Here is a 7,977-nt window from a genome sequence, read left to right as displayed (position 1 = left end):
GGTCGCTTTATAGAGAAAGTCCTCCTGTTACGAAACTAAAGCGTTCATTTGGGATGTTAAAACTATTCCTGCATCATTTTCAATTAAGAGATGTAGGTCTTGTAAAAGATGACGTCGAGTTACAACCTGAATTTTTCTGACTGAGAAATAGTATTTAAAGGCACAGTCGTTCCCGTGCGAGGTAAAAACGGTCATACACGTAAAAGCCGTGGGAGTTTCACCCCACGAACGAACAAACAAACTATTTGGCTAAACATCTCACACCCGTCGAGGCTTTTGCATGGAATAGGACCATTCATCCACTCCGACACATAGCAAATAACAAAAACAAAACAAACCAAAAAACACCCACAAAAAACATACTCTCGCTGCTTTCAGTGCAGGATGGATTTGTGTGTGTACATGAATCAGTTTTCTAAACGCACACTATAGTGTTCGTCTGCAAAGTTAATTAATCCCAGTCCGTGCGGGGAACAGCCAGGATGTTGATGTTTTGTATGTATCCAATTAAGTTATTGTCGCTTATGTCAATTTGTACAATACATTCTGCAGACACACGCACGCTCGCACGCAGATACGCACACACACACGCACGCATGCTTGCACACACACACACACACACACACGCACGCTAGCACGCACGCACACACACACACACGCACACACACACACGCACACGCACACACACACACACACACAAGCACGCACGCACGCCGCACGCACGCACACACACACACACATACACACACACACACACACACACACACACACACTTTAACAAACCGCGCTCTGACAGAAAGCTGTACAAAATGCCTGGTGCACTCTAAATTTTATAACACTTTGAGAACACTGAAAGTGTTTAGGGTGAACACTTAAAGTGTTAGGGTGAACACATTTTTACACTTTTGGAACACAGAAAGTGTTCTCAATGTGTTATCCTGAAGCATCTTCTGCTACCTGAACACTTTTGGAACACATGGTAAACACTTTTTTGCACAGTGGAACACCAGGTGAACACACGTGTTCAACAAGTGTTCCACAAGTGTTCCACTTCGTCTTTTAGTCATGATCCGAATAAAATAATACATTAAAAATATTTGGGCCTTGAGCAGATTCGAACCCGAGATCTTCGCTTTGCCATGTCAGCGCTCTACCGATTGAGCTACGGAGACTCGTCGGGATCGAGCGTCGCTTAGAGTATATAATTTTTATACCCCCTAGACCGCTGCGGGACGTTTTTTTGTTTTTGTTTTTAATCGTGTTGTGCTTATATTTTTTCATCAAACATTTATTTCATCTGAGACATCTAATAAGCGGTAAGTATTAGCATTTTTATTTTTACAATTTAATAATGTTACTAATTGTCCCATCATGCTTCAGCTGGACCAAAAAAGAACGTTGACACTTTTAGATCTGTGGACCTGTCTGCGTTGTCGCTGCGTTGATTTGGCTCAGGATTTCCGATTGTTATCTGTAAGTTGCTTGCTGAGATTTTGTATTAATTCATCTAAGCTTAGTCACTCGTATTTTTGTTGTAACATGTTCCTGTTACTTGTATCTGTGGACGTTTGAAGACAATTTCTCTAATTTTGCTGTCGCAACGGTTTCAGCTGATCAGTGGACCTTTTACATTAGTTCTGCGTTGGTAAATAAACTCTATTTCAATTTGATGTTGATTTTTTATTCTGGTTGATGTGCTTGGTTTTGTGTTATTGTTATACTTGTATGTCCAGGGGTTCCTTATAATTATAATGGTGGTCCAGTGAACGATACCTTCCGCCTGTGGTCAGAGCAATACATTAAATTTTGCAGATTTTCGGATTCTTCTTCTTCCTTTGGTTAGATCATAGATGTACGATCTGCACGCTAGATAAAGTGAAGCGGTAGGCTAAAAACAGCATACATTAATGAACAACATTCATCATAATAGTGGCCAGGTTGATTGTGTGCGCAATTTAGAATAATTCTATGCATGCTTGGTTGTATTTGATTTCACAGATCTATCACACTTTCAGGGAACTGGGAAGCCGTTTGAGCTGATGTGCCCATGTGGCGAATCGATGTGGGCGTAACCTGCGCACATTTCTTCTGAATTGCACTGAGGATGAACAGGAGGCACTGACGGCAACCCAGACGTGTTTACCAAGGTACGCATGTCCTGCATTTGCATATAGTGTGTAGTTTTGCAGAGAAATATTGACTTTCAAATTGATCTGATAAGTTTTGTTTGTTTGTTTGCTTAACGCCCAGCCGACTACGAAGGGCCATATCAGGGCGGTGCTGCTTTGACATTTAACGTGCGCCACACACAAGACAGAAGTCGCAGCACAGGCTTCATGTCTCACCTAGTCACATTATTCTGACACCGGACCAACCAGTCCTAGCACTAACCCCATAATGCCAGACGCCAGGCGGAGCAGCCACTAGATTGCAATTTTAAAGTTTTACGTATGACCCGGCCGGGGTTCGAAGCCACGACCTCCCGATCACCGGGCGGACGCCTTACCACTAGGCCAATTGTGCCGGCGGTTGCGGAATCATTGATTATACTATTTCAGTGCTGAAATACTCTGTTTCAAAATTAATATCTCCGTGCAAAACACACCAGACAGTCGCCAAACTCATATGTGGACACACACACACACACACACACACACACACACACACACACACACACACACACACACACACACACACACACACACACACAGCCAGCCCCCTCTCCTTCCACATTTGACAGAAATCTAAATGTTGATACACAGTTTCACAATAAACAAAAGTATGAGAATCAGAACACTTGTCAGTGTTGCTTCGATGTGGAACTTCAGTAAAATAGTGTTTGATTTCTTAACATGCATCTTGTGTGTGCAGGAACCATACTGCTTCGCTGAGGCAGTTCACTTTCTGGAGATGGAGCTAACAGTAATGCGACGAAACCTTGTGGATGCACTTCATGTAAGTTTAAGCTTTCTGTGGGATACAGCGCAGTTACATTTTGAGAATGCTGCCTTATTTTGCAGTCTTCTCCTTAAAAGGTGGAAAAAATATACATATTTTTAAGTTCAGTGAGTGCTGAGGCCTGCAATGATAAAATGTTTTCCTGAACTTAGTCTACTCAGAATTTCCATTCGTTATGGTAGAGTAGTGCCGTAAACACTGAGGCCAGCTTTAGTCAAAGCATGGCCAACAGACAACACGCTGCTGATCCGCTTGGATCTGCCATTGCCGCTAACAGTGTATGCAGGGTGCATTCAATATGACACCCTTTTCTTTTGAAAATATTCTCATCGGAGTTTATGATTGGTTTTGACAGTGATCGCTGGCCTCCAATGGTCGCTGACAAGGTGTTTTCCTTCGGTTCACGTAGGTTTAGCTTGAGATCACGTGAGTTAAAAGCGATCCGTTTGTAAGTTTTGGTTAGTTTGATCTAAATAATGAAATATTTTAGAAAATTATGATAGAAATTAGAATGCATTTTATATTAAAGAATGCATTCCATATCATAGAACACATTCTATATTTATAGAATGCATTCTATAAAATAGAAAACATTGTATAATATAGAATGCATTCAATCATACTTGTCATTTGCCCAGAAATGTATTCTATTATAGAATGCATTCTATAACGTCCAACAATGCATTCTTATGATAGAATGCATTCTTATGATAGAATGCATTCCATAAAGCGCCACAAAACTTCTACAGGCCAGCTCGGTATGGTCCCTGCTTCGAAAGCAGATCTACAAACACTCTCACACACAGCTCTCTCTTTCTCTCTGTCTCTCTCTCTGTCTCTGTCTCTGTCTCTCTCTCTCTGTCTCTCTCTCTCTCTCTGTCTCTCTCTCTCTGTCTCTCTCTCTGTCTCTCTCTCTCTCTCTGTCTCTCTGTCTGTCTGTCTGTCTGTCTCTCTCTCTCTCTCTCTCTCTCTCTCTCTCTCTCTCTCTCTCTCTCTCTCTCTCTCTCTCTCTCTGTGTGCGTGTGTGTGGCTGTGTGTGTGTGTGTGTAGTTCTGCTTTTCTTTGCGGGGCTGGCCTGTTGTAGTTTCGGGACATTATGCATATAAATTATAATGCATTTCAGGACGTTAAAGAACGCATTCTATCATAAAAAGCATTTTGGTATTTTGTGTAAATAGAATGCATTTTATCATAATATAAGGCAGTTCGGGACGTTATAGAATGCATTCTATAATATAGAATACATTACATAATAAATGATTTCCTTATAATTCATTATTTAGATCAAACCAACAAAACTTAGGTAGTTTCTTTACAAACGGATTACAAGAGGGTGCATAAAAAATAAAAAAAAGTTTACCTGTAACTGCGATTGTTGGAGATCTGCTGACAGCAAGAAGAAGTCCACTATTAGTTAAGATTTACACTTCAGTGTTATCAATTAACTACAAACGTTTAACACAAACCTGTTAAGAGTTGGAAATTCATCATGTTCTAAAACTCACTTTTATTTCGAACAGGATGTTCCGGACAGCGAGTTGAAAACTAAACCAAAGACCAAGGGCCTGGAATCCTCCCAACTCTGAAGGGTGTTTTTGTTATCGGACTTTCGTGTGTGAACTTTCAAGATGGCGTTTACCAGAGCTCCGTTCATATTATTTAATAGCAACATATACCGAGCAACAAAAGAAACGCGAAAAAATTCTGCAATGTTTGATTGACAAAATCTCGAACAATTATGGAGTTAGAATTATCAAACCACAACATTTTGATGAAGGCATGTTTGACACAGCTGTTGCGTGAGTATTTTGATGCTGCGATTGTTTCAACACACGGGACAAAACGAAGTTTTGGAGGTCTCGCTCAGTCAGTCTTCATCGCGTTCTCTGGCCACTGATCGGACACTGGTTGCTACCAGTGATGTTCCTAGTATTGTCAGCGGCTGAATTGAATCGATGTCGAAGACGTTGTGGAAGGAAATTGCGATCTTGTCTTATTGGGGTAATGCGAAAAAATCTACCGCGTTGCATAACTGCAGTGCTTCCAATGTCACCAGAACATTGCAGAAGGTGATAAACTGTTGACACATGCACGTTTAAAGCACATGCCAGCGCTTCTGGATCACCCCCAGCTTTAAATCGACCTGGCATTTTGGTGGTGTCAATCTTGGCATCCTGGCTGTTTCAAAAGTGAGACTGGCAGCAAGCGTGCCATGGTCTCTTTTGGTTGCTAATGCATTAGTGAACACATCTCACATATCAGATTTCTCCTGCTCTACTTGCACGTGCTGCGAGCGCGCATTATGTGTTTTACGATAAACCTGCTTGTCTTGTGTGTTAAAACAGTCACAGCATCAAAATAATCACACAAAAGCAAGGTCAAACATGCCTTCATTAAACTTTTGTAGTTTAATAATTCTAACTCTATAATTGATGAAGATTTTGTCAATCAAACAATGACGAATTTTGTTGCTCGGTATATTATGTGTTCAACAATTCCTACCCCAGACCCGTTTGTTCTGCGACTGCTGCAGACATTTCTTTTTGTCAATTAAAAATGCTTCTTTGCTCACAAAATTTGATTTTAATGTCTTTCTGAATTGTATGACAGTGCAGGATGAAAGTGTTCCAAAAGTGTTCTAAAAGTGTTCCAAAAGTGTTCCAAAAGTGTTCTAAAAGTGTTCCAAAAGTGTTCCAAAAGTGTTCTAAAAGTGTTCCAAAAGTGTTCTAAAAGTGTTCTAAAAGTGTTCCAAAAGTGTTCTAAAAGTGTTCTAAAAGTGTTCCAAAAGTGTTCCAAAAGTGTTCCAAAAGTGTTCTAAAAGTGTTGACCTGAACACTTTTATGTGTTCAGAAGTGGTTACAGCAGGGTGAACACTTAAAAGTGTTCAGATGTGAACACTTTTGGAACACTTTTGGAACACTTTTGGAACACTTTTTTGTGTATAGAACACTTTTTGTGTTCCAAAAGTGTTCCAAAAGTGTTCTACTAAAAGGGTGTTCAGAAGTGGTTACAGAAAGGGTGTTCAGGAGTGGAACACTTTTGTTTAGAGTGTGGTTAATAGATCCACCTTCTTTCCCGTTGTAAACGATTACTTGAACCACCTACTAGAAAAGGGAGTCCTGATAGTCAGAGACTATATACACATTTTTGTGTGCTCTCTTTGACTGAAAAACGTCAGGGGAACTAACTCACACGATCGTGGATTCAAGACCTCTGCGCAAGCGGAAATCTCATAAATAAATGGCAAGCGACAAAATGCCACGAAAGCTTTTTTCCAGCGTCGCGGACGACGCTGGTATATGCGGTCGGGAAAAACTTGCCACAGGAGAATAGTCTCCAAGCCAAAGCAATTGAATTTGCCACAGGGCACCGCCATGAGCAAAACTCTCCAAGCCAAAACAATTTCAAAGCTGGGAAAAAAAATGTACAATTTACCCGAAACGATTAAACACAGCTTTCGGGTGTTTTTTTAATCTAAGATGTACATAAATATACCACTCCGACCATAAGGAAACAAACAAACAAAAAAAGACCGAGAAGAGCCGATCGAGTCAATCCGAGACTAACCGAGAGGACCACGGCTGTTCCAGGCAAGCGAAGGCCAGCGGTAAAAATAGCCAGCGGGGCGATATCACTTTGTCCGCACGTCGCTGGGCATATCAGCGCAGTTCAACTTTGCCAGAGACCAAAGAAGCGCTTTACTCATGTTGCAGCGCTGTGGCTCACTGGAGGAATGTTTGAAAACTATCTGTGCTCGACTGCGAGCAGACCACAGGCACATTACACCCAATAAAGTTTGGACTTGTACTGGCAGAGAGCGAATGCAAATTCTTGTAGGCATACACAGACGCAACATAGCATATACAGACAATAACACCCACAACACTTCAACAGCATATGAAAGGAATAAAAATAAATCCGCAAATCGCGCACAATACACCAGTTAGAAAAACAAGGAGTACCAAAGCGGCGTGCAGAAACTAAACTGACTCGGAGACTGAGAAGAAACATTTATCACACGATGTGGATAGCAAACATTAAAATAAAAAAAGTCAAGTCAAGCAAAAAATAAACACAAATATCGAAAACACAATAAACAAAGGTAAAGAAAACAAAAAGAGATGCTTGCCGACAGTCAGTGTGTGTGTGCGTGGTTTGTGCGTCAGCGGGGTGTGTGTGTGTGTGTGTGTGTGTGTGTGTGTGTGTGTGTGTGTGTGTGTGCAGGGCCGGACTAGGCGAAGAGGAGGGGGGGGGGGTTGCCAGTGGTGGCCCAGGGGGATGTCCCCCCTGGCGGCAGGGGCGGATCAGTTCATTTTATGGGTGTTTTTTTTCAAAAGTATATTGTGAAGAAATGGGTGTGAAGGCGCGAAGCGCCGAGCCGACGGCGCGAAGCGCCTAGCTTGCTGGGGGGGTCCGGGGGCATGCCCCCCCGGAAAATTTTGAAAAAAAGGATGCAAAATGGTGCAATCTGGTGTATTCTGAGGATGATGATTACCAGTTTCAGGCAGCAGATTTTGTCACTGATTAATACCCCAAAAATTGAAACTCAATGTAAAATAAAGAAATGCATACCTCATTCAATATTTTTATTTTTTGGCTGGGGGGGGGGGGGGGGTCCGGAAACCCTAGACCCCCCCCCACCCTCCCTCGTTGTGGGGGTCAGGGGGCGAAGCCCCCTGAAGCTGATGGGTAGGTCATATTCTGAGATAGAAAAATGGTCGCTCCTTGCATGAAACGGCATAAAATAAGCAATAATAAAAAAATTAAATAAGTAAGGTACATGTTTAGGCTAGGGGGGGGGGGTTGCGCAACCCCCATAACCCCCGCGGTAGTACGGCCCTGGTGTGTGTGTGTGTGTGTGTGTGTGTGTGCGTGCGCGTGCATGCGTGCGTAGGCTACGTTCTTGCGTGTGTGCGTTCGAATGAGAAAGAAGAGAGAGAGAGGATTGAAGAATGAGGTCACCCTCTCTGTCACATGAATACATATACACACACTGAAGGCTACCTCGGACACAAACAC

At 42.2% G+C, this 7,977-nt stretch overlaps 1 long non-coding RNA gene across 1 annotated transcript; it reads left to right on the top strand.

Moving 5' to 3' along the window:
- The first annotated feature begins 1,219 nt into the window (after nt 1–1,219).
- Nucleotides 1,220–5,537, top strand: LOC138981629 (uncharacterized). Its single transcript, XR_011460677.1, has 4 exons — nt 1,220–1,473; nt 2,016–2,147; nt 2,872–2,955; nt 4,479–5,537. It is a non-coding gene; the product is annotated as an uncharacterized lncRNA (long non-coding RNA).
- Nucleotides 5,538–7,977: the final 2,440 nt, after the last annotated feature.

This window comes from Littorina saxatilis, linkage group LG12 (genome assembly GCF_037325665.1).
Source record: "Littorina saxatilis isolate snail1 linkage group LG12, US_GU_Lsax_2.0, whole genome shotgun sequence".
NCBI lineage: Eukaryota > Metazoa > Mollusca > Gastropoda > Littorinimorpha > Littorinidae > Littorina > Littorina saxatilis.
Note: the sequence above shows the minus strand (reverse complement) of the source record. Positions and strands in the feature narration are given on the sequence as shown.